The following is a 27,016-nucleotide window of genomic DNA, read 5'->3' on the forward strand; positions in this document are numbered from 1 at the left end:
ACCATTACATCTATGGGGAAACACTGCGTGGAGACCATTCTACAGATACCACCCTTATGACTTTTTCTGCTGAAGGGCTCTAGTAAATAATATCTCAATTTGTTGAGTAAAGTTCTGGTCTCCCTGAAAGGAAAAAGAGCCTATTATTTGCTTTGACCTCAAATGACTTCATTTCTTTATGGCTATCTATCAAAACCTTGAAGATCATTCAATTTTCATTTAATATATTACTGCCTCTTTATGAAATGTAAGCCCCCAATTAACATCCAGTAAAATCAACAGTAAAATCATTACCATCAGGTTCAAGTACACCTCAGAACTGTAACAAATTATTATCCAGGAAATGCTTTAGTTTTATTATAATCTGTAAAATGTACTTCATTCCAGCAAAAATTATGAATTTTGGCAAGAAAAAATGACAGCAACATCTGCCTCAGTCTGTTGAGATTGTTGTAAAATATTAAATCTTAACAGTGGAGAGAAAGAGAGTAATTGCTAGTACTTGTCCATGTGTTTGCAATCCAAAATAGAATTCAGATTCTCATAAAGGGTAAATTTAATTACTTAGGACTATGCATCACTTAAGTCCCAGTTAAGTAGGACATAGGTCTGGTTGGACCATTGCACAGTGATGAAATTTACCATAAATACAGCCTGATCATACTGCCCTATTTTTAGGTGTCTTCATTAATGGTGAATAGAACAGTAAAAGGGATGGAGAAGATGTCATGTCCATCTTAACTTGACCATAACAAGATTCTTCCCTGAAGTAGATATCGTGTCCAGCTGCTTTGAAAATGTTTCTTTTAAACATATTAAAACAGATAACAATTTTATCTCCATCCTAGTACATCTAAAATTATTGATTCTTTCACCTCAATTTCTCATTTCATTTGAAATCTGTAAGTACAGAACAATTTGTTTGACTCAGGTACTGGCTGATATTTTTTTAACATGGGACTTTCAGATGCCACAAGTTCTACTTTCATCTGTGCGCCTTCTTTTCACCACATGGGAGCACTGACAATTCATAAAACCATTCACAATCTTCCATAATAAATCCTCTCTGCTGGATTACTTAGAAGACTTTGGCAGAACTGTAGGTTATCCCATCTACCAAAAAATTAACTCAGGAAAACAAACACCCATCACTTCTTAATGTTGTCGGGCTTTCAGATGAAGAATGGATTGCAAATGACAAAAATACTTAAGAAAACTGATAGACCTTAAGGGAGGAAAGAACAAGTAGAATATAAGTATTGAACCAGGTGGACCATTAATGTGTGTGTTACTTAAAAAAAGAAGCTGACTATTCTCCAAATTAGGCATGAATGTGATAATCCAGAAATTACTCTGTTTGCTTTAAATATAACTGAGCTACAAAGAAAAGGAAGATACCTGTGCATTTAAATGTTGAAAACAATTAGTAAAAAATTCCCACTGTCCCGGTTTTGTGTACTACTAGTATATTGTGTACAGTATAGTAACCCATGATTTCAATTTGATGTGCATTAATTTATCTCTACAGACAGTGTCTGAAAGGTTAATTAACACATTTTTTCTCCCCTTAACACTTTTATATACATGAAAACTGTTATGGCCCCTCTGTTAGGTCATGTTTTCTGAATTTTTAATCATTTTTGTTGCTTTTCTCTGGACTGTCTCCAGTTTGTCCATATCTTTCCTAAAATGTGGCAGCCAGAACTGGACACAATAGGTCATCTTGTCTGTCCATGATTTGTATGTATATACACAACTCAAAATTGCAATTGCGTTTTGCTGTCCTACTGTGTTGCAAGCACAACGTATCTACTTTATGACCCCTCCATGTCCTATTTTAATAATTCTAAAAAGATCTCCCACCTCACTTAGAATATTTGTAATGAGCATTTGACAGAGGTACAAACTTGCATCTTGCTTTATTTTTTGCCCACATTTCACCCTCTAATTCTTTTGTTTCTCTCCGCTGACACTGATTTGTACATCACTAACTTACTTGTAATTACAAATTCTATTCATACTCTGTTATATTATGCCTTCCTTCATTTTACTAATAAATTTAATATCTCTTTCTTGGTATAATGCATATGATCTTGCATTACATATAGATCAAATAGGATTCATTATCATTTTTAGGCCATTCTGTAAAAATCTGATAGCTTGCATTCATGACTATCTTAGTCACCAAGAGTTAAATTTCACCACCTCCTTTCCTTGCACAATTTAACCTAGGAATGTAAAGGGTTACCTGGTAAGCATTCACCTGACTGGCATGCTTACTGGGGTAACTGGCTAACTGGCCCTTGGCCTGGCCACAGCAGCCCATGGCACGGTGTGGTGGGCCCCGCCTGGCTCGGACAGAGCAGCCACCCACCTGTGGGATCGTGTGGTAGGCCTTTCTGGCCTAGCTGGAGCAGCTCAGCATGGGCACAGGGCACTCCAGCCTGATTGAGCCCATTGTGCCATACCACAGCTAGGGAGTGCTCCAGCTCGATTGGGCCCGTGGCAGGCTGGTTAAACATGCAGTTTAACCGGTTAACATTTTAAATGGTATTTCAGATCCCTAGTATAGCCTCTTCCTTTTTGCACATATAGACCTTCTTACGTGTATTCAATGCATATGTCGCAACACCAGACCTGTGCATTACTGGCAAGTCTTGCCCACTGACAAATCTTGCCCAAGAAACTCTGCCTCCAACTTTATTCCATTACCCTGCATGATGCGGCCTTCAGAACAACTACATTGCCCTGGTAGGACATAGGAGTGCATAATGGTCTGTCCACAACAAGGGAACAATCTGAACTTCTCCATCTTCCAATCTCATTCCGAATATTATAGCCCAGCTTAACATTGCCATGGGTTGGGCCAGCAAACAGCTGTCACAGTCATGGTTGCCAGGGCACCCATCAAATGCATGTCTGTTGTGCATGGCCTATGGTGAGAAATTTAATTTCAGAGAAACCATGTCTTTTAAATCCATGGGTGAAAAATTGGTATAAGGAACACATGACTTGGGGAACGTAGATGGAGAAAGATAACTAATCTAAAGATGAAAGAAGGTTCTCTTTGAAATCTGGTCCGAATTAAAAAGGATAGATGTGTTGTCTCATGGCTGTTAGGTGGTAAATTAGGGAATGGCTTTTAGTTTACATATTTACTTATGATTGCCCTTGGGCTAAGGTTTTGTGCCAAGTTTTAGCCTTCAAAGAATTTTTACAGTTGACTCGTATCACCTCAGAAATAGGGATGTGTAATGGAAAGCCTGATAGGCACAGTGGAATGATTGGAACATGATATTTGTTTGAGTATATTTTAGAGGGACTACACGAATTCAAGTACAGGTTGCACCTTCCAAAAATGGAATACTCTAATTGTGCTGGACCATGGATTTTCCTGCATCAGAGGACCCTGGTAGCCTAGCGGCAGAAGGACAATCCAAGAGGGGCTGGGCTGAAGCAGTGGGACACAGCAGGGGCTGGCAGCAACCCCCAGCAGCCCACAGCAGTGGGGCTGGAGTAGGCAGCAGCCCCTAACAGCCTGCGGCAGTGGACCAGGTCAGGGCAGCCCCTGGCAGAATAGGATCAGACCAGTGGCACCGTGGGCTGGGGCCAGAGCCTGTAGGCTGCCATGGGGCAAGAGTCCAAGCCCTTGGCAGCCTGCAGCAGTTGGGCTGGGACTGGCGGCAGCTCCAGCAGCCCATAGAAGCAGGGGGCTGGAGCCCCAGACAACCTGCGAAAGCAGGGCCAGAGCCTGTGGACTGTCGTGGGCCTGGGACTGGAGCCTGAGCCCTCAACAGCCCCTGGCAGCCCAACTAGGACTAGAGCCAGCCCATGGTAGTGCAGGCTTCTGGAGCATGGCAGGCAGTCCAGCCAGGGCAGCAGCAGTGGAGGGAGCAGCAGTGGAGCCAACAGGCCAGCCCAGCAGGTGCTGGAGGCAGTCCCCATACTCCTCCCACCCCGCTCCTCCCTCCCGAGCTGGCAGTCAGTGGTTGGGAGCTGTGGCAGGGAACCTTCTGTAGTCTGGCAAATTCCCTGATTTGGTACTGGTCATGTCCCGAGGGTGCTGGATAAGAATGTCCAACGGTACTAACTAGATAAGGATTTATAATGAGGTACTGTAATGGAAGTTTAGTTAGAAGAATTTAACTTCAAAGGACACGTTCAAAAGACCTTAGAATAACCTGCAGCCTGCCTTTCCCCCACCTCATTGTGGGAAGCATAATTATCAGGTTTGGGTTGCTTAAAAACCAAACCTTCATCTTCATCATTCTGTGTTGCATGTTTGTCCCTCTTCTAGATAGTTTCATTAGCTGTCAGAAAGAATAAAAATGAACCCCAGTACTCATAAGTAAACCACTTCAGACAATTCACTGACAAGAATTGAGCCTGAAATATTGAAAACAGGATTATGGAAGGTAACCATCGGAGGACCAAGGATCTCATGCTAATGTAAGCTTTATGGAAAGGCCAGGTTTCTTGCATTGAAAATCTTTAAGTACGTACTCCTTTTATAGCATTAAAAAGCTTTTCTGATGGAGGGAAAAACATTGTGAGATGGATATATTCATAGTGTGTGGACACTTCATCCTGCCATTTGTCCTCTAAACATCTTTTACCTTAAACAGGAGACTTATCTGAAGTCATGTTTGTGTATAAAAAGTATTTAAAAATTGCTTTTCATGATCACCTCAAGGCACTATTGTAAAAAAAAAAAATCTACTTTAGAAAAAATGGAAAAACATATTTGGAATTAAAGGTAATAGGCTTACTTGGGTCAAGTGAATCCAGTTGAGTTAGGTTGTATACAAGAGATCCTGCCTCAGAGAGCTTCCAATCTAAGTACAAACTTAGATTGTTTCAATCTTCACTGAGAAGTCTGAAGGAATGCCTAACATAGTGAATGCTAGTGGGAAAGGGGGAGGTTTAGATGATAAAATAAAAATTTTAAAAAAAGAACAAGTTAAAAATCACCTAGAAAAGTTAGATGCCTGCAAGTCACCAGGGCCAGATGAAATGCGTCCTAGAATACTCAAGGAGCTGATAGAGGAGGTATCTGAGCCCGTAGCTACCATCTTTGGAAAATCATGGGGGACAGGAGAGATTCCAAAAGACTGGAAAAGGGCAAATATAGTGCCCATTTATAAAAAGGGAAATAAAAACAACCCAGGAAACTATAGACCAGTTAGTTTAACTTCTGTGCCAGGGAAGATAATGGAGCAAGTAATTAAGGAAATCATCTAAACACTTGGAAGGTGGCAAGGTGATAGAGAACAGCCGGCATGGATTTGTAAAGAACAAATTATGTCAAACCAATCTGATATCTTTCTGTGATAGGATAATGAGTCTTGTGGAGAAGGGAGAAGGAGTGGATGTGGTATACCTAGACTTTAGTAAGGAGTTTGATACGGTCTCGCATGATATTCTTATCAATAAACTAGGCAAATACAACTTAGATGGGGCTACTATAAGGTGGGTGCCTAACTGGCTGGATAACCGTACTCAAAGAGTAGTTATTAATGTTTCATAATCCTGCTGGAAAGGTATAACAAGTGGAGTTCCGCAGGGGTCTGTTTTGGGATCAGCTCTGTTCAATATCTTCATCAACGATTTAGATATTGGCATAGAAAGTGCACTTATTAAATTTGCAGATGATGCCAAGCTGGGAGGGGTTGTGACTGCTCTAGAGCATAGGGTCATAATTCAAATTGACCTGGACAAATTGGAGAAATGGTCTGAGGTAAACAGGATGAAGTTTAATAAAGGCAAATATAAAGTGCTCCACTTAGGAAGAAACAATCAGTTTCACACATACATACTGGGAAGCGACTGTCTAGGAAGGAGTACGGCAGAAAGGGATCTAGGGGTTATAGTGGACCACAAACTGAATATGAGTCAGCAGTGTGATGCTGTTGCAAAAAAAAGCAAACATGATTCAGGGATGCATTAACAGGTGTGTTGTGAGAAAGACACAAGAAGTCATTCTTCCGCTCTACTCTGCGCTGGTTAGGCCTCAGTTGGAGTATTGTGTCCTGTTCTGGGCACCGCATTTCAAGAAAGATGTGGAGAAATTGGAGAGGGTCCAGAGAAGAGCAACAAGAATGATTAAAGGTCTAGAGAACATGACCTATGAAGGAAGGCTGAAAGAATTGGGTTTTAGTTTAGAAAAGAGAAGATTGAGGGGGGACATGTTAGCCGTTTTCAGGTATCTAAAAGGGTGTCATAAAGAGGAGGGAGAAAACTTGTTCATCTTGGCCTCTGAGGATAGAAGCAGCAGCAATGGGCTTAAACTGCAGCAAGGGAGGTTGAAGTTGGACATTAGGAAAAAGTTCCTAACTGTCTGGGTGGTCAAACACTGGAATAAATTGCCCAGGGAGATTGTGGAATCCCCATCTGTGAAGATATTTAAGAGTAGGTTAGATAAATGTCTATCAGGGATGGTCTAGACAGTATTTGATCTTGCCATGGGAGCAGGGGACTGGACTCGATGACCTCTTGAGGTCCCTTCCAGTCCTAGTATTCTATGATTGTAAGTATGAGACAAGCAGCAAGAGATAATACAGACTGATAGGGGAGAGTACAAGGAGACTGAGACAGTGTTGGTCAGCACGATAGACTGTGCTTAACACTTCTTCCCCCTCCCTGTCCTAAATGTCAGGGTGATTTTTTTTGTAGGCTTTACAGCAGGGCTGTGTCTACACTGGGCCACTTATTCCGGAAAATCAGCCGCTTTTCCAGAATAAGCTGCGAGCTGTCTACACTGGCCCTTGAATTTCCGGAAAAGCAACGACGCTCTACTGTACAAAATCAGCCGCTATTCCGGAAAAACTATTCTGCTCCCGCTCGGGCATAAGTCCTTATTCCGGAACAGTGTTCCGGAAAAGGGCCAGTGTAGACAGCCCAGTAGTCTTTTCCGGAAAAAAGCCCCGATCGCGAAAATGGCGATCGGGGCTCTTTTCCGGAAAAGCGCGTCTACATTGGCCACAGACGCTATTCCGGAAAAAGGGCTTTTCCGGAAAAGCAGCCTGCCAATGTAGACGCTCCTTTTCTGGAAAAACTGAAAACGGAATAGTATTCCGTTTTAAGCAGTTCCGGAAAGTCATGCCAGTGTAGACACAGCCCTGCAGGGGTGGAGAACTTTTTATGGAACAGGGACCATTGACCCACAGAAAAATCAGTCTGCTCCCAACTGAGAAGCAGAAAGACATATTCGTGTCCCACAACAGAGCATAGAGGAACCCAGGCTAGTAGATTGTGTGCCCCCCCCCCCCATGCTCTGGGGTGAGGCCTAAATGAGAAGTTTAATGTATGGGAGGGGGCTGCTGGGAAGCAGGCTTGGGATGTGGGGTCTAGGTGGGAGGGGGCGTGCTAGAGTGGTTTGGGGGATTGGTGGGTCTGGGAGATTGGTAGGGTGCAGGAGCAGGCTGAGGGCGAGAGGGATGGGTGGGAGCTAGGGTGCAGGATCTAGGTGGGGTTGCAGGAGCGAGCTGAGGATTGAGGGTGGGGTATGGGTGGGAGATAGGGTGCAGGAGCAGGCTGAGATGGTGGTTTTGGCAGGAGGGGGTGTGCAGGAGTGGCTGGGTGAATGGTTTGGGTGGGAAGGGGATGCAGGAGTGAATTGGGAGTGTGGGGTCTGATCAGGATTGGTATGCAGGAATGGGCTGGGGTTGGGAGGGCTGCGTGGAAGGTAGAGAGCAGGAGCAAGCTGGGGATAAGGAGAGAGGGGGAACTTACCTGGTGCATCTCCCCAGGGACACACATGTCTCCATGTCCCGTGCCGCGCTCAGGCGCCAAGCCCTGTTGCTCCTATTGGCCGCAACTGCAGCCAATCAGAGTGGTGGGGGTAAAGCCTCCAAGACAGCATTTTGCTACACTGCCATTTCCCCAGCCGGGGGTGGGGGAGAGAGGGAGAGCAGCAGCTGCAAAACTGCTTCCTCCCCTCACCAGGCACAGTCTGTGGATTGGCTTCAACCCTGGACTTGCCTGACTCCACCCTGCAAGTCTCAGGGCTGCCCCTCAACTCCAGCCCCTCAGTTGGGGGTGGGGATGGCATAGAGCTGGAGATCCAGCACTGGACCCTTTTGCTGGGAGTGAGGAGTCATGAGCCCCAGGGGCTGGATCCAGGCAAACTGCGGCCGTAGGTTCCCCACCCCTGCTTTACAGTGAAGAAGAATTTTAAGGGAGGATTGGAAGACAGATAATGAGACCTCTCTGATGATATTTAAGGAGAGCTCTTTACAAGCCTGAAGCATGGGGGAAAGCACAAAAGTAGATGGTTTGAAAATGTAACAAGTGGGGATGGAGGCTGGTGTCCTGGACTGATCAGAATTAGGACCCAACAGCTCACTGGTGACTGAAGATGACAGACTGAAGATGATAGATGGTAGTAAAGATAAACATATTATATTTCATGCAATAGATAATGTGTGTGTGGTGGTGGTGGGGGGGGGGGGGGGAAGTGCAGCGGCAGCCTGCTTAATCATTTAACCAATTAACTGCTTCACCAGGATTTTACATCCTTACTGTCAACAGGTATCAAGGCAGGATGTAGTAGGCAGGTCTTTCAGAGTGAGAGGAGGTAGACATTCTGAGTTCCGTTTTAACCATGTTGAGCTTGAACTGTTGGGAAGACATCTATGAAGAAATGTTAGACCCACAAACCAAGACTTCAGTTTGGACAGAAGGAGAAAGGTGTAGAATAAAGGGTTAGATCTGCATGTCACCTGCATAAAGTCACAGAAGTCGAGAGAAGACATGATTTCCTGGAGCATGGTCAATTGCCAGAAGTGTCTGAGTGGTCAGTGAGGCTGAGGCAAAGTAAGGTGTGGTGGAGGGGAACATTCTTTACTAGTTTTCTACTATCTGTATAACCCGGCATGGGCAATGGTAAACAACATGTCTCGTCGGCCACACATGGAACCCTGATGGGCTTCATACAGGGCCCGGGCCCGCAGGTTGCCCACTATTATTGTGGCCAGTCCAATGAAGACTTCTGCTCAAAGTGCAATTGTAGTCAAAACAACAAACGATATTGGGATGCATAAGGAGTGGGATGGAGAAAGATATATTAGAATCCTTTTACTTAAAGTAATGGTTCACATTCATCTAGAATGCTTCACTCCATGCAGTAAAATAAATTGCCTAGGGAGATTATGGAATCTCCATCATTGGAGATTATTAATAGCAGGTGACACAAACATCTGTCAGGGGTGGTCTGGATAATGCTTAGTCCTGCCATGAGTACATGGGCCTGGACCACATGTCCTGTGATTCTGTCTCAAACAGGATATTACAGAATTAGAAGGAGGTCAGAGGATGGCAACCAGAATGATTAGGATAGCAGAAAAATTCTCATTTTAAGTGAGTTTGAAAAGATAGGGGTTGTGTACTGTAGGAGACAAGGAGACTTATATTCAAGAACGATATAGAACGTAGATTGGAAACTTCTATTCTTCCTAGTTCACTGAACAAGAACAATAAAGCGTTCAATTAAATCGAAATGTGGCAAATTTAAAATCTGAGAAACAGAAATGCTTTTCTGCAGAATGGAAGTGGTTGTGGAATGCATTGCTGCATGATGCTGCAGTCAAGAACTTAATAGGCTTTAAAGAGGGATCAGATATTTATATGGATAACTGTATCCGAGTTTTTTAGCTTAAAAAAAGTTTGGGATCTAAAATGGCGGGATGTTATTTATTTTGGTAAACATGTAGCTGCTGAAATTTTCCGCGGTACATGTTTACATGTGGGGGGAGGTGAAGAGGGAGCCTGCTCGGTGGGAGCTGGTGGGCATGAGGAGCCGGCTTCCCGCATGTACCAGCTTCTGAGGAGTTGCTTGCCCTCCTTCCCTGCTGCTGCTTCTGATACCGAGGCAACAGTGGGAAGTGGGAGGGGCTGCATGTAACCATGAAGGTTAACCAATGAGCCCAAGCTCATTGGTTAACCATTTACTCATTTGCACCGGCAGATTAACCTACATCTGTTTACAAAGTACTTTGTGCACTTTCCTCTGAAGCAGTTGGTGCAGAACACTGAATTATATGGACCTGTCTGATCCAGTTTGTCAATTTCTATGTTCCTTATTGAAAATACTACTTATCTGAAAGTTTATATATAGCGATCAGAGTGGCTTGACATGATTTGTTCTTAACAGATAACAGCCAGCATGGATTTGTAACGTTATTATCTTCCAGATGTTTGCAGATGAATTCCTTAATTACTTGCTCCTTTATCTTCCCTGGCACAGACTGGGAAACTGACTGGTCTGTAGTTTCCTGGGTTGTTCTAGATGGACACTATATTTGCAGTTTTCTGGAATCTCTCCCGACTTCCATGACTTTTCAGAGATGATAGCTAAAGTTTCAGATACTTCTGCTGTCAGCTCTTTCAGTGTTCTAGGGTGTATTTCATCAGGCCCTGGTGACTTGAAGACATCTAACTTTAATAAGCTTCAGAGGGGTAGCTGAGTTAGTCTGTACAGGATAAACTTAAAAAACAACAAATGGTCTGGTAGCACTTTAAAGACTAACAAAACATGTAGACAGTATCATGAGCTTTTCATCTACATGTTTTGTTAGTCTTTAAAGTGCTACCAGACCATTTGTTGTTTGTTTATCATGTACAGACTATTTATTGGTTTTTAAGTTTAACTTTACTAAGTAATTTTTAATTTATTTTTTATTTTAACTTCTTAACCTACCCAATTTCCAGATTGCTCTGTAGCTGTATTTCATTGTTGTCATTTGCTGTCTCCGCAATCTTTGTGTCTTCTGCAAATTTTATCAGCGAAGATTTTATATTCTCATCTAGATCACTGATAAAGTTATTGAATAGTGTCAGACCAAGAGCCAATCACTAGGGCCTCACATAATGATATCTTCTTATTCACTGATAGGTCTCAAATGTTAGCTGTTAATGAGTTTTTAATTCATGTAATATGTGCCTTGATAATTCCAGGTAAAGCACGTTTTTTAAAAATAAAACGTCATGTGCTACTAAGTTAAATGTCTTGGAGAAATCCATATATACTATAGTAGCAGATGTACTTGGCATTGCTCGGGCCCTTAACACAATTAAGATTTTTTTTAAAAGGAAAAAATACATATTAAATGATTGTATTTTTCAAGCTAGAGGTGTGAGGGGTGCAGGAGTCAGGGTTGGGGGCTGAGGAAGGGCTCTGGCCAGGGACAGGGTGTGCCTGTGTGTGTGTGTGTGTGTGTGTGTACACGCGCGCGCGCGCGCACACACACACACACACACACACACACACACACACACACACACACACACACACACACACACAGGTGAGGGTGGAGGTGACCAAAGCACCTCCTTCCATCTGATATTCATACCAGAGCTACTTGCTCTTCCCCTTCTTCTTCCTGTCCCTATCAGGGAGTGAGAGCAAAGTGCACAGCTCATCTGCCCTCTGACCTCTCCAGCCAGAGTCAGGAATGCAGTAAACTGTGCACTTCCCCTCACTCCCTGACACAGGGGATCAGCCAGCAATATCTCCATACAGATCTGGGAGGGGGAGCTCACCCCCGTGCTCCTTAAAGGAAGCCAGAGGGGAGGGGATGCTCAGGGCTGGGGCAGTCCAGGTGGAGGGGAATATGCCCCAGACTAGCCCTTTTCAGCTGTCAGGTGGTTTTTGTCTTTCTGTATGGTTTTATGAGAAGCAATCCCATCCCAGACACATCCTGTCTTCCTGGTACAACCAAACCCTTACCTTGCTTTCAGTTATGATAAGAGGACGCTGTAAACCAAATTTGGTGGCCCTAGCAATTACCGTCTAGGAGGAGTTCTTGGACAGACAGACTGACTCTTTCAAATATATAGTAGATCAATTCTTGCTTTATCAGACAGATTAGTAATCCTCTAAAGAGACATGTTTATTTGACAAGATCAGCTGTCCTCCAGGAAGCCATGTTGCTGGGCACTACTCCTACATTTAACCTCTACTTCTTTAATTAACTGTTCAGTTATTTTGCCTGGGATTGACAGTCTAGCTAACCGGTTTATTGGGGCCATCCATTAGGGGCATAAGGCCTGTGGCAACCCCTCCCCCCCACACCATGACCTGTCTTGTCTCTTTCCATCCCACACTCACTCCATCCCTTTCCCTGAGTCCCACCCCTGCCTCACCTCTTCCTGCCTCTGCTCTGCCTCCTCCCATTCCAATTGCACTCCTTTCCTGAAATCCCTTCCCCTCAGAGACGTTACCCAGGGTGTTTGGTGCTAGGCTGCAGCAGGGGTTGGGCCCCCTTCTGCACTCACTGTGACGTCAGGAGCCGGGAGAAGCAGAGAAGCCTGTTCCGCCATCAGTTCCCAGCTGGGATGCTCCACTTCATCATGGTGGCGGAAAGTGGAGTGCTCCAGTCACAACTCGTTCCACTTTGCTTCCCGAAGCAGGTTCTCCAGCCCAGCTTGGATCCTCAGGGGTTGGCTATAGTGAGGGTATACTGTACTACTTCCATTTTCCTCTGTTAATGATATAGAGTGTTCCATCGATGACGACATCCAGGATAGATGCAGCTGCCTCTTGTCTTCACATACATAACAGGAATACCTAATCAGTATTTGTATTGTTTACTTCACTATTTGTGATTTGACCATCGGTGCATCTAGCAATTAACCTACACCTTACTGGATGCTCATGGTTAAAGAATGCCTCATTGGCTTTGACTCTATTGGCCGTTAATAGTTCATAGATTCTTTTTACTAATCAGTTGCCTGCATTTTTTAACATTAATTTGTTGCTATTAACGTCTCCTTTATGTGTTCTTTAAATAGTCATTTTTCATGTTTTATTTTTGCTGTCATATTTCCTTTTTACCCAGTTAGGTAATTGAGTAGTGTAATTGTTTTTCATGTTTGTGCAATTGCATTTTTTCAGGCACCTAATAGGACGGCCTTGTGTGAGTCCCAATTTTTATTAACACTTTCCACTTTAAATGTATTCTCTGCCAGTTATGCTGATCAGTTGTTTTACGCGTTGAGTAACTGGCCCTTTTACAGTTCCAAGTGTACACATTACAGGTAGATTCCATATTCTGATTGTTGTCTGGTGGGGACATGGTGAACTTTTCTGGGCCTGATTTTAATGATTTACTGCTATTACAGTAGCACCTAGGGAATGTCCTCATTGTGGGAGGCACTGTATACAGCCCATACAAAGGGTATGGCGCACTGCTGTTCTGCCCCAGGAGCAGCTAAGGGATGAAATTGTGGTTTCAGGGAGCCATAAAACTGCCTGGTTTTCTCTTGTTACTGCGGGATAGTAATTTACAGTCTCCTAGGTACTTACAAGGTCCCATTTGCTGTATTGTGAGCCTCTTGCAATCTTTAATGTATTTAGTCTCAACACTCCTGTGAAGTAAGGAAGTATTATTTATTTCCATTTTACAAATGGGAGACCAGGGCTGAAGTGTGTGGAGGAGCAGGCACATGAACCCAAGTTCATGAATACTGTGTACAGATGTGGTCTCCTTACCTCAAAAAAGATATTTTGGCCTTGGAAAGGCTTCAGAAAAGGGCAACTAAAATGATTAGGGGTTTGGAACGGGTCCCATATGAGGAGAGGTTAAAGCGACCGGGACTTTTCAGTTTAGAAAAGAGGAGACTGAGGGGGGATATGATAGAAGTATATAAAATCATGAGTGGTGGGAAGAGGGCTGGTAAAGAAAAGTTATTTATTAGTTCCCATAATAGAAGAACTAGAGGACACCAAATGAAATTAATGGGTAGCAGGTTTAAAACTAATAAAATAAAGTTCTTCTTCACACAGTGTGTAGTCAACCTGTGGAACTCCTTGCCAGAGAAGGCAGTGAAGGCTAGGACTATAATAGAGTTTAAAGAGAAGCTAGATAATTTCATGGAGGTTAGGTCCATAAAAGGCTATTAGCCAGGGGATAAAATGGTGTCCTTGGCCTCTGTTTGTCAGAGGCTGGAGAGGGATGGCAGGAGAAAAATCGCTTGATCATTGTCTCTGGTCCACCCTCTCTGGGGCACCTGGTGCTGGCCACTGTCGGCAGACAGGATACTGGGCTAGAAGGACCTTTGGTCTGACCCAGTACGGCCGTTCTTATGTTCTTATAAGTTTCCTGAGTCGTGGGCTAGTGCCCCAACCATTACATGCTCCTTTCTGAGCTATAACAAGCAAATGACAGCCCATGCCCTGTGAGGTAGTGCTCAGATGATGATCCTATTATGTCTGGAGTTTCATCCATAATGAGTTTGTTGATATTTGCAGCCTATTGACCACTAGTCTAGTGCTGATGAACATCAGTTTTTTGTGCTAGTTTGTATCTTAGTGGATAATGTCTGGCTATTGCAAATGGTAATCAGTCTGTTACTGGATCTGTGATGATTTTTCCTGTCTCTTTGTTAGGAGTAGTATGAGAGACCGACAGAAAGTGAGCTTATTTGTTAATGGCACTGAACCTTGGTAAGACACTGCTAACTGATTCCTGGACTGTGAAATTTCCATTCTTTAGCATTGAGTTTTTGAGGGATAAGGTGATTAATTTTGATTTTTTTCCAAGTAATTAATGGCTAAAAAAACTGCTATCCTATTAAATGTTTTTGTAATACACCAAGGCAGTTTGTTCTTTGGTCGCATGTGGCATTAATAAGACCAACATACCTTTATTCTGTCATTGCCACAAATTAATGAATGATATTAACTAATTGTTGCTTTCGCATATGAGGCTGAAAGTTGAATCCTGTGTCATTTGGCTTATTGGTAGCCAGTAATGTAACCAAAATGTCTCTGTGCCCTTTTTATCACCAGAATTCAATAACTGATGCTGGTCCTCTGCTGGGAGAGTTCATCTGAAGACTGCCCATGGGCGATCGATGCTTGTGCTTGCTGAAGTTCTAGAATTGTTTTGCTTTACTGTTTAATTTACTGAAGAGTCCATTTTTCCTCCATGAGTCATCTTCCACCTCTAGAAAGGTAGAGGTAAGTTTTCAAGATTTTTCTTTTTTTTCTCTCTCTCGTGTTCTTTCTCCATCTCAGATGAAAATGGTTTAAATCTGTCAGCAATGCCTTTTTCGGGGGCATCTCTAATTGGGGAATCAATCACTGACACTGCTCAAAGTATTCTCTGTCCCCTTCATCCGAAGGGTTTGCTTTCCAGGCATCAGACATGGAGCCAGTCTGGAGCACATCAGCAGTTCAAACTAGGGATGTAAGCGACTACTCGAGTAATTGACTATCCAATAAGCTTAGGCTTATTGAGTAGTCGAGTCACTGCTCGACTACTTGCTCCCCCCCTCTTGCTGCCTCTGTATCAGAGGCAGCAAGGACTGAGGAGCAGGAGCTGGTGCTGAGGGGAAGTGGCTTCCCAGCTCCTACGAATTTAAACTTCAGAGCTGTAGCGAGCACCCCCCACTTATTGACTAATTGAGTAGTCAATGAAAATTCTATCGACTACTCGATTAGTTAACCATTACTTAACATCCCTAGTTAAAACACCTGACTTAAAAACTCACGAAGAAAAAATTATTGCAAATGTAGACCATACTGATTTGGTATGCCTTAATGGCAAGTTGCTGCAATTGTAGAGTGAAATGCACAGACTACACACTCAAGATGGGTATGGTGGCTTTAATAGTTAACATGGCTCTCATCCTTTGACCTGCAGCTTCCAGAATTGCTTTGTAGAAGGCTTGAGTCCGCAGTGTGTTTCCCAAGTTTCTAGTGTGAGTGTTTAATATCAGGGACTGAATACAGTATCGGATGGAAGAACATAGCAGTCACTATCCTTGTAGCCCTTCCTAGCTGATACATGTAATGGGATGGAGCTTGCTAGCAACCAGCTATATTTTAATTTGAAGAAATAATGCTCTAATAGAATGGGAGCTACAAGAAACTTAATTGAGCATAGTGGTGAAAATACTAGAAGTTAGATACCAGGATAGTTCGCCAGGATTAGTCCCTGGTGGGTCACCTGATGCTTTATTTACCTGCATGTTCATAGGTACAGCCACTTGCAGCTCCTGTTGGCCACAGATTGCTCTTCCCAGCCAGTGGATGCTGCGGGCTGTCTGTACCACCTCCTGTGGCTCTTGTTGGACAGGAATGGCGATCTGCAGCCAACAAGGCTGCAAGCGGCTGTACCTGTAGACGCACAGATAAATAAAGCCTCTGGTGGCCTGCCAAGGGCTAACCCTGGTGAACTGCCTCTGGGCCATGGGCTACTTATTGCCCACTGCTGCCTTAGTTTCTGCTGTGCCATTAACCTATTGGGTGGTCCAGTTAGTCCATTAGTAAGTGGCTTGATAATTGTTCCCCTGCAATGTCAGCTCCTTCAGTAATCCGTGTCACTGTTCTCTGCCGCCAGTTCATTGGCCTCCATCGTTTTCTTTCCCATCTGGATACCAGATGCAATGCTTGCTTAGCTCTTCTCGTGTCTTCTGTGTCAGTATTGGAGGCAGCAGTGCAGGATGGCAGGGTGCTCCCCGGGAACGGGGCTGGAAGCGCATTGGCTGCCGGCCCTGCCCCGGTGACTATCAAATAGTCGTGTAACCACTAAGATTTCATGCAGTTACATGACTATTCAGTTACCCGATATCTAACATCTCTAGTGCATTTCAGTAATATCATCTCAGCAATGAAGGCATGGATCATGCTAGCAGAATTCTCATGTGGGAGAAATGGTTGTAATCTCCAACCTATATGTTGATTGAAAAAAGTAACACTTGTATCAGCTGCTCTTTTAGCTACAGTATATTGTATTTGAGATTGTATTCTAATGTTGTCTCCCAGTAACTATGGCTGCTTCTCTTTGAAGTGAACAAGAGGAAGCGGTATCTGACAAGTCAGCATTTCAGGACAAATTGCTGTATAAATAATGTAGTAAAACGGATGGTCAACTTATTACCAAAAGGTCATTTGTAAATATTCTTTTTGAAGAGAAAAAACATTTTTGGGGAAAAAGTAGCAGTGATGTACATTGTGGAAGGCCATTATATTATTGACCCTTGTTAGATTGCTTCCTGTTAGATTTCCCCCCAACGTATAGAGTTGTCTAATATTCATGTATTTGAAATAATCTGTTTTTGAAAATGAGTGGAAAATTAAGTTTGTGTTTTTAATGATGAATTATGCATGAGTATGTATTATGATTTAAATTGTTCTTCATGAACAACACTGAAGTACATGTCTCCTCTTCATCATGTTCCTGTTAGGGAAACTAATCAGAAGTATTTGTGATGGACTCTAGAAAGGTTGCATTATAAATGGAAAGAAATCCCACACTTGATAATGTCCCTTAACAAAATTGGTGGTGTCCTTTGGTGTCAGTTAAAGTTAAGAGGTTATCAGAGTTTTCCCATATTGAAGTGATAGGCTTGTCAGCTCTTACTCTTCTTTTTTTCAGATGAAATTCGCCCTTGTGCATAAGATCTGCAAAGGGCTTTTGCACCATTGCAAAGATGACTGCAGTGATGTGTATATACACTGTATTCGTGTCAGCACATGAACTAACTTTACTCACAGGTGCTTAGAGAAACCCAACTTCTTCGTTGGATTCTTTAGATGTGATGAATTCTAATAATCTTTGGTTTAAAAAAAACTTAATTCCCATTTCAGTCCTCAGTTCAAGTGGGAATGAAACTCAGCATTTTACCTCCAAGGAGTGCTTTGGAGAGTTTTGAGCCTCTTCTGTTTTTTCCAATAAGGAAATTCTGGCTTGTTTTTGTATAAGATTCTTACTGTAGCATTGATGCCTAAGGAAATCACTCTAATTTCCTTATTCCTATCTGCAGAAGATGCATCAGATAACACTGTGCTTTTCTGGCAAAAAAATCTCTGAAAAATAGTACTAAAATATTTTGGAGATCTAAACATGAAGACCATTTTAGCCGGAAAATTTTAAATTGTTCTAAATGGAATTTCTGGTCCTCCATTTGCTGAAATAAATACTAAGTTCATAGCTGGTTTGAGAAGACAATGCCATTTTTGGTCAACTATCAGGAAAAAATCATATTAAGAAAGGGTTTCTAGCAGTAAGATTATTGGAATTAGACTGGAATATCTTGCCAAGAGAGATTAAGGCAACATTATTAGAAGTGTGCAAGTGTTAACTAGATAAAGACACTTTGATCTCTGTTGAGTTATAGGCTGCTGCAGAATCAATGAGAATAATTTTGTTAGCATTGAAGAGACCAACTCTCTTTTTTCATGTTCATATTAAATTTAATTGTAGTATTAAAGGCCAACATTTTCAATAGAGATGCCTAAAATTGGGCACTAAAGCCTTATGAGGCTTACGTAAGGCTTTGATTCTGTACTTTAGGTGTTCAGGTTTACAAAATTAGACCAGAATTTTAACATCTATCCTATTGTATGTGGAATAAGTATAACAAAACTCATTTGTAGCTTGGGCTGGAAGGGACCTTGAGAAGTCAAGTCCAGCCCCTTAGTATCATATAGACCAGTGTTTCTTAAACTTTTTAAGACTGAGGAACACCAAACAATAATTTTTTTATGAAGAACACCACAGATTTTTTGTTGGTGGCAGGGGGGTGGGGGGGGGAGAGAAGGTCAGAGGGAAAAAGAGTTGGGAGAGAAGTTATCAAGCCAAAAAAAAAGTTGCCCGCCTCTTTAAGGGCAGCCATTTTGAACTCTGTTGTTCTCTGCGGCACACCTCCGACTGCCACACAGTACACCGGTGTGCCGTGGAACACAGTTTAAGAAACACTGATATAGACCATCCATAACAGGTGTTTGTCCAGCCTGTTCTTAAAAACCTCCATGGATGGGGATTCCACAGCATTCCTTGGAAGCCTGTTCCAGAGCCAAACTAGCTTGTACAATGAAGGCTTTTTTATCTGGCATGTTGTAGGGAAGGTGTTGGTAAGTGAAAAATTGTGGTTACGGAAGCAAGTTTGGGGGCGGGATGGGGTGCTGGGCTGGAGGATGGGGAGCTGACGGCTGTATGTAGTGTGGGCGGGAGTTGAGCAGTGGGCTGGGGCACAGGAGGGGTCTTTGGGTGCTGGATCCGGGCTTTGTGTGTGCTCGCTCCGGGCAGCTGCCCGCAAATGGCAACTGTCTCTGGTGTTCCTAGGTGGAGGTGTGGCTTGCGGCTCTGTGCACTGAGCTTGAACAGCAAGGTCACTGCTTGTGGGAGCTGCCCAAGATGATCGCCCTGGATCTAGCCCCCTAAGTCCCCTCCCATGCTCCAGCCCCACAGTCTCTCCTGCATTCCAAACCCCTCATGGCTGTTTCATCACCTAGGGATGGCAGGGACATGTCACTGCTTCTGGGGAGCCAACTGGTATCAGATGGAGAGTTTGCTGGCTAAGTGCCAACAGGATTATAAACTGGACTGTTTGTGAAGATTAGAAATGCCTGTTTGTAGAGTTCCCTGGCCTGTACAGGGTTGGCTAATGCAGCTTTTACTATAGCTAGAAAATTTTTCAAAGTATCTAACCTACATTTCTCTTGCAGCAGAGTAAGCCCAGTGCTACTTGTCCTATCTTCAGTGGACACGGAGAACAGTTGATCACTGTCCTCTTTATCACAGCCCTTAACGTAGTGGAAACTGTTATCAGATCCTCCTCAGTCTTCTCTTCTCAAAATGACACATGCCCCATTTTCTTAACTGTTCCCCATAGGTCAGGTTTTCCAAACCTTTTGTCCTTTTCGTTGCTCTTTTCTTCTCAGAACTAGATATGGTATTCCAGCAGAGGCCTTACCAGTGCTGAGCAGAGCTGAAAAGTTCTCCCTGTGTCTTGATATGTCACTCCTATTAATACCCTAGAAAGATACTAGGGTTTTTTTTGCAACTGTGTCATCCTGATGAGTCATAATTTGTGATTTACTCTAAATAGTGTAGACATACCCAGAGTGCATATACAACATGAAACAGATTGTTTAGCATAAGGGAGCACACATTTTAAGGGACTATTAAACGTGAAGCTACCTGTTTACATTTCTCCAGTCATACAAAGGAAAGGGGAAGAGGATATGGTGTGAAGGGGTGTTAAATGGGTAGTAGCCATTCAATCCATAATTTTTAATCTCTAGCAAAGTTATGAGGTTGGCATATTAGGGGGCCATCTGCTACCCATTGAATGTATATGGGGTTTCATCAAACTATTACAATCCATACTCAGTGGATATCCTGAAAGAAACCTTTCCTGAACCCCCTCTTCTGGCTCCTAAACAAGCCCCCCTATCTTATAATCAGATGCAAGCTGAGACCAGGACACACACATTCAAAGCACCACCAGACCCTGTCAAAATAACAGGTGCAAAACCTGTAAACATAGCACCACTGCTACAGTGATCAACACTCCTCACAACACGCTTTTCAAGATCTGTGTCCTACACATGCCTGTGACAAAATATAACGTTCGTCATCAGTTCACTAAGAACCCTAATAACAAGTAAGTGGATAAAATGAGATAATCACTGCACTCTCAAATGAACTTTGACAGCAAAATGATAAAAGACAGCACACCACGTCCTGTGGGTGAACACTTTTCATGAAGCGATCACTCTCTGACTTCTGAGTTCGCATCTTCAAAGAAAACTTGAGTAATGCCCTCAAAAGACAAGACTGGGAGGTTAACTGAATAACTTTGCTAGAAACTAGGAATAATGGACCCAATAGAGATTCTAGATTGTTATAAGAATAACCCACATATTAACAGGTGTTAACAGGGTCACTTCACTGTGAAAAGTCCCTTCAAATAAGTGTTAGGCACTTAATATAAACAATCTGTTCCACTTTGAATTTGTCTATGACACTAAGTACGTTTTCCAGCTCTGAAGTGCTCTTTTAAGCATGAAAGCGTTTATATCTCACCAATAGAAGTTGGTCTAGTAGAAAATACTATCTCACCCACCTTGTCGTCTAATGTGTGACTGTCAGAAACTTACTGATGTTATGGACACAGGCTTTCCCTTGCCTTTTTGTTGCTCCTAATGTGCCTCCTCTTATTGCCTAATATCCAATTTAACTTGTTTGCAAATACTTGCCCAGATCCAAAATTGCTTGTGTTGATTTACTATTGGGGCATATAATATAAAACATTACTCCCTCGTGCTGAATTAGGGATGTTTAATCCATGATTCAGCCTCTTCTATTTTTGTAGAACTGACTTTGGAGAATACACAGGCTGAACGGTGTGTGTACTGGTTTCAGCAAAATCATAATCAGCATCCAGCAGGGCCATAAATGAGGCTAGAAATTTTAGTGGCTTTTTAGTCTGCTAGATATTCTGTTATCCTCAAGGAGTATCTACTTCCTGGGCTAACCAAGAGGATGTATTGTACAACTGAAAGTCATACACTTAAATAATCAATCCATATTTTTTTCTGGACTAAATGATTCAGTACACTTCACATAATGTAGCATTTGCTATAAAGGCCCTTCCTGTGTACATTAGGAGGATATAAATTGGTACTTATTTCCTTTTCATTCTTTATTGCTTCCATCTGCATTTGTACAGCTCTACCTTTCATATTAATAATATACCAGTAATGTGTTGTGGGAATTAATTTGATGTCTTACCATTACAGATAAGCTTCTAAAATATATTCTGTTCCATTCTCCCTGTTACAATAGTAGTGATGCTGGTTGTAGAGTCTATGTTCAATGTTGTAAAACTGCTAATTCTTGTGTAGTGTTCTTGTTATTCCTGACTTTCCAAAATGCTCATCTTTGGGGCAGTTCCCTCCATGCTTAAAATAATTGATTTGGAAAGCCTGAATAAAATCCCTTTAACCCATATTTTAAATGATTAGACTCAATATGTGGACTGGAGGAGGGAAGTAATTTTCCTCTTTAAATAAATACCTCTTTTAAAAAAAATCTAGCCTTTATGGAAAAAGCTATCCTTAAACAAAAAGCAAACCAAAACAAATTTGAATGGTTAAACTTGCATGGACATTGCTCCCATATAAGATTAGTATCTTAGCTTAGTTGGCAAAATATTGGTTTTAATTGAATAAAGTTAAGATCTCCATCAAATATTTTTTCTGACGAATAAAGACTATTTTAAAGGAGAACTTTCAGATGTGAAATTCTCCAAATAGCTGATATTCTGTGGAGAACCTTTGAACATTCTCATGGCTCCTTAATGAAAGTCCCAAATTCACAGTCTCAGATTTGCACTCTGTATCCATTTCACCCTGTCCACTAAGTTTCATAAATAGGGCCCTGTGTAAATTATGATTTCATGGAGAACAACAAATCATGAAAATGCACCCAAACTGTGAACATTAGTCAGTTTCAAGGACTTAATCTGAATGATTTTTACAACTAAGGTTAGTCAATTTCAAGGGTGGAATGAATTTCAGTCCTTGAAATAGATTGTTAGTTGTAAAATTCATTTGTGCAAACTGCATGAAATTCCATACTTTGCTATTTACTGTCGTGAATTTTCTTTTTTTAAAAACATGATTTGCACAGGTCCCTATTCATAACAAAAACCTAATCTACTCATTATGATACATAGATCAAGGAATACAACATTTCCCCAGATATAAGGTACATATATTACACACACCTCATATGGCAACCAAATGAACTGTCCTGAGAATAGCCCAACTACCCTGTTTCTAGGCTGTGTTTTTTCCAGTGTATTGCCATTGTTAATTGTTCTACAATATCCATCTCTCTGTGTAGTCTCTGCATAAAGATAGCTGAACAAAGGTAATTCAGTGTCAAGGCTATCCATTTAAACAGAAGAGCAGTACAGAAAATTACTGATTCTGCAGGTAATAGGACTAAAAAGTTGTCCACAATAGAAAGAAGCGTTAAAATTATTAGGAAGGATTATTTGACCTTGGGCAGGACATCTAATTTCTGTCTTAATTCTCCATTTGTAAGGGTGTGTCTAGACTACAGAGTTTTGTCGACAAAACTGGACTTTTGTTGACAAAACTATACCTGTGTCTACACTACCGCTGAGTTCTGTCGACGCTGGTAAACCTCATTTTACGAGGCATAATGCCTTCTGTCGACGGAGTTCTGTCGACAGAAGGTGTTATTGCATGTAGGGTTGTGTCTAGACTACAGGGTTTTGTCGACAAAGCAGCTTGTCAAACTTCTGTCGACAAAACCCTGTAGTCTAGACGTACCCTAAGACTGGAATAATAGTTTCTCCTGTGCTTTGTCTTGCTTATTGAGAATGTAACCTCTTTGGGGCAGTTGCTTTCTCTTGCTGTGTGTCCAGTGGTTAGCTCTGTTGGACTCTGTGGCTGGAGCCTATAGGTGCTAACATATTTGGTACAGCGAGGAATTGCAGGAGGAAGGGAGGTGTGAAGTTCCATCTTTGCTGCTAATATAATTTGGTGGGTGACATTTTTCTGTAAGGCTGGGTTGATGGCAAATATAACATAAGGATACAATCATATGGCCTAAAACTACAACTGCCAGGTGTTGTGTTTATTGCAGTGCATAAGATCATAGAAAATTGTGCATGGGATTGGGCCTTTAATCTGTGCCTGATGGAATATTTCATTGCAGGTAATAGCAGTAATAGGACCACCTTGCCCTCACCCACACCCGGAGTGAGAGACTTATGCTGCCTCACTAGTGAATTTATCTCTAGTAACAACTTCTGGGCCCATGATGGGCATCTCTGGCCTCTATCAGAGGGGAAGGCCCTACTAGCCTATTCTAAAAATAAACTGGTGACAAATGATCATGCTCAGAAGTGTTTTTCTGTTGCGTGTAACTTTTTGATTGTTAGGTTTTTGGGGGAGAGTAAATTTACCAAAGTATGGCTTCTTGGGAAGTAGTAATCACTTTCTGTTGTTTAGTTGTGGTTTTTCTTCTGGTTGTCAGTTATTAGTGAACAAAAAAGTCTTATTGCTGAAAGAATGGTTTTATTCACTTTCCAGTAACACTCAAATGACTGGAGGGATTTTCCACAAACTTTAAAAAAATATTCATCTCTGGGTTGAGAGCAAGCATGGGAAATTTCACCCTCATAAGATTAAGAGTGCGTTTCAAAATACCATTATTATTTCCTTCATGGTCTTGTGATTAAGTATTTTTGTGAATAGTTTTTAGAGATGTGCTTGGGGCTTTTTGTCCTCAGAGCGTGAATCTATTGGGCTTCTGGAGAAGAACAGTCCCTGTCAGAAGTTCTTGTTTTTTAAAGGTGCAGTACAAATTGTAGTAAACATGTTCCCTCAACCATCTTTCTGGCAGAGTTGGAGATCATTAAGTGTTGCTGTACTCTGTGTGGTAGAAAAAGGGTGGTCAGTTAAAGCATTTGCTGGATGTTTTGACTCCGTTGCAGGTAAGTGATTGCTGTAATTCTGTGGCCCGCTTATCAGTTGGAGATTTAATAATCCCAGTTTAATGTTTTTTATATCTTCTACTTCTAAAGAATTGCAGGTAAGTCCTTTTCTTTTCTTTGTGTTTGGTTGGGCAAAATTCCAAAACTAAAGGGGCTGTTGAACACCTAATGGTTTGGAATTCAGATCTTTTAAAATTTCTCATATTTAGCTAGTGTTCCTTACATTAGACCTGTACTCGATGGGAAGGAACAATAAAAACCTACCAGACATACCAGTACTGTTTCTTGCAAGGAAAGTCTTCAAGACAGAAATCTCTCTTGGATTTTTAGCACCTTCTCTTGTTTTAAAGGTTGGTTAATGCTAGCATGTTAAGGTATAGATTTACTGTATATGTAATGTAACACAGCATACTACTCATTTGGCTCAATATTATGTCTGAATGAAATTCTTCCCATGCAGAGGACCAGAAAAAGGTCAAGGTCTGTACACCACTTACATTCTACAGTAAGTGGTACATAAGAATTTGTGTTGGTGTAAGCCTCACACCTACTGTGTGTGGTTCACTGTCCTATGTAGTGGGCACTTATACCACTTAGCCAGGGAGAGAATGAGGTTCCTCTACAGCCTTAATTAAGAGCCAGCTGGCTTGTAGCTGAAGCTGAAGAGGCTCATGCACTAAACTCCCAAAGGTCCCAAGTTTGCTACTACCTGTCGGTGCTACATTGACTCTCTGCATTAAGGTGAATTTCACCTGCAGTTACTGGCAGCAGTATGATGGCTCATAAACCCATAACTTTGCTGACTCATCTATTTATTTTAAAAAGTGAAGGTTTTAACATTAATAATCAATTCCTGTACTTTTTCTGTGTTTTGCATCATGTGCACTCCCTGGGTTTCCTTCACTTTATATATCTAAGGTTCAGGAGAGCCTGTTTCATTGTTGTCGGTAGACACTGAGATGCTGGGAATAGTTAGTAAACTTCTGGTAGCTTTTTTAAATACTGGCAGTCCTCCTGGTTATGTCGATCTGACTTAAGTTGGACCCCTAGTTATGAACGGGGGGAGGTGCCCCTAGTGCGGAGTGCCTCCCCCACTGTCGCCGCCTCCGGAGGCACGGGGGGCGCTTCCCCCCAGAAGACCAGGGAGATGCGGCGCTAGCGCCCCCCCCCCCCCAGCAGACCAGGGAGATGCGGAGCGGCTTTTCGAGATGCGGAGCGGCTTTTCGAGATGCGGAGCGGCTTTTCGAGACGCGGAGGACGTGGGCGGCGGAACTGCCGAGACGCGCTGCGGTCCTGCCGCCCGTGTCCTCCGTGGCGAGAAAAGCCGCTCCGCGTCTCCCTGGTCGGCCCGCCCCAGCATACCAAGCTTTTCTCGCCAACACCTGGGGTAGAGCAGCTGGAGTGCTGCCGGGTTGGTCCTGCCGCGCCAAGGGTCAGCGCTACCAGACCAACCCAGCAGCACTCCAGCTGCTCTGCCCCAGGTGTGTCCGATTCAGCCGCTGCTGGTCAGTTTCAACAGCGGCTGAATCTGGATGCCTGGGATAGAGCAGCTGGGGCGCTGCCGGGTTGGTCCCTGCCGCGCCGCACCTCGGCGCTGCCAGACCAACCCAGCAGTACCCCAGCTGCTCTACCCCAGGTGTCCCCAAGTCAGTTGCTGCTGCTGAAACTGATCAGCGGCTGATTCCAGGAAGCCCGGGGCAGAGCAACTCCTGTAGTCAGCCGCTGGTCAGTTTCAGCAGCGGCTGAATCGGGGACACCTTGGGTACAATATGTACCAGTTCCGACTTGCGTACAAATTCAACTTAAGAACAAACCTACGGTCCCTATCTTGTACGTAAGCCGGGGACTGCCTGTAAAGAACTTTAAACTCCTCTTGCAGATTTCAAAAAATTCTCATGAGGTTAATGAAAGCTTTAGTTTCAGTGTGCTGTTTTTTTGATCCCCCTTTCCTTGTTATGGTAGAGTTCCTTTAGAAAATGAAAGGCATACTCTTTATATAATAGTGCCATCATAAACCATGACTGTGGATGTGCTGCATGCAAATATATGTTAAAATATACTTTGAGAAATTGAAAATGAATTTCAGAATCAAAGGAAAATTGCTCCTTTAGCCTGCTATAATTCATATCAAAATGTCACCAGGAAGAAACACCGGTTCTTTTAGCTGAGAGGGGGACTGAGTTTACCTGTGGGAAAATGGAATATCTGCCTACCACCCTCAACTCAACAGCTGAAGAGTGTAAAGTAGACTAATGAGTACATTTTAATGCAAAGTAACAGCATATCAGATGGATGATGGATCTTTTAACATTACAAGTAAAGCCATAGATTTTATGCACTCAAGAACAATTTTCATATAGCTCTGAATATAATAGAAGGAGGGAAAATCATTTATTTAGACATCTGAATAAAATTCGGAAAGTGGCAGGACTATATCAGCAGTGAGACTTAAAACTGATAAGAGTCTCTGTAAGGGTGACAATTCTGGAAAAAGAAAATGAAGTTGCATGGTGGGTTTGTTTTTTTTAAAGATTAAAGGAGCCTCAGATTGTGCAGAGATTCAGTAAAAATTTATATGGGCAGTTCAAGAAACATAGTTTCAAAGCTGCAAGAACAATAACACCAAAATAATTAAAGTAGGGTAAAATGTTCTATGCAAGAAAAAGCAATTTAGGAATTTAACAAATGTCAAAATAAAAATCTACCAGTACAGAAGTATGAAACTGGGAATTTAAAGGAGTGGAATCTGCAT

General features: G+C 42.5%; 1 protein-coding gene across 7 annotated transcripts in view; it reads left to right on the forward strand.

The window, feature by feature from the left end:
* NCOA1 (nuclear receptor coactivator 1) overlaps positions 1 to 27,016 on the forward strand; it is a 339,844-nt gene that overhangs the window by 69,073 nt on the left and 243,755 nt on the right. For all 7 annotated transcript variants that reach the window (XM_075923291.2, XM_075923289.2, XM_075923293.2 and 4 more), the window contains exon 2: positions 14,789 to 14,959. The gene's annotated coding sequence lies outside the window, so the exon portion shown is untranslated. The remainder of the gene's footprint in view (positions 1 to 14,788; positions 14,960 to 27,016) is intronic.

This window comes from Pelodiscus sinensis, chromosome 3 (assembly GCF_052426305.1).
Source record: "Pelodiscus sinensis isolate ZL-2025 chromosome 3, ASM5242630v1, whole genome shotgun sequence".
NCBI classification, from domain to species: Eukaryota; Metazoa; Chordata; order Testudines; family Trionychidae; genus Pelodiscus; species Pelodiscus sinensis.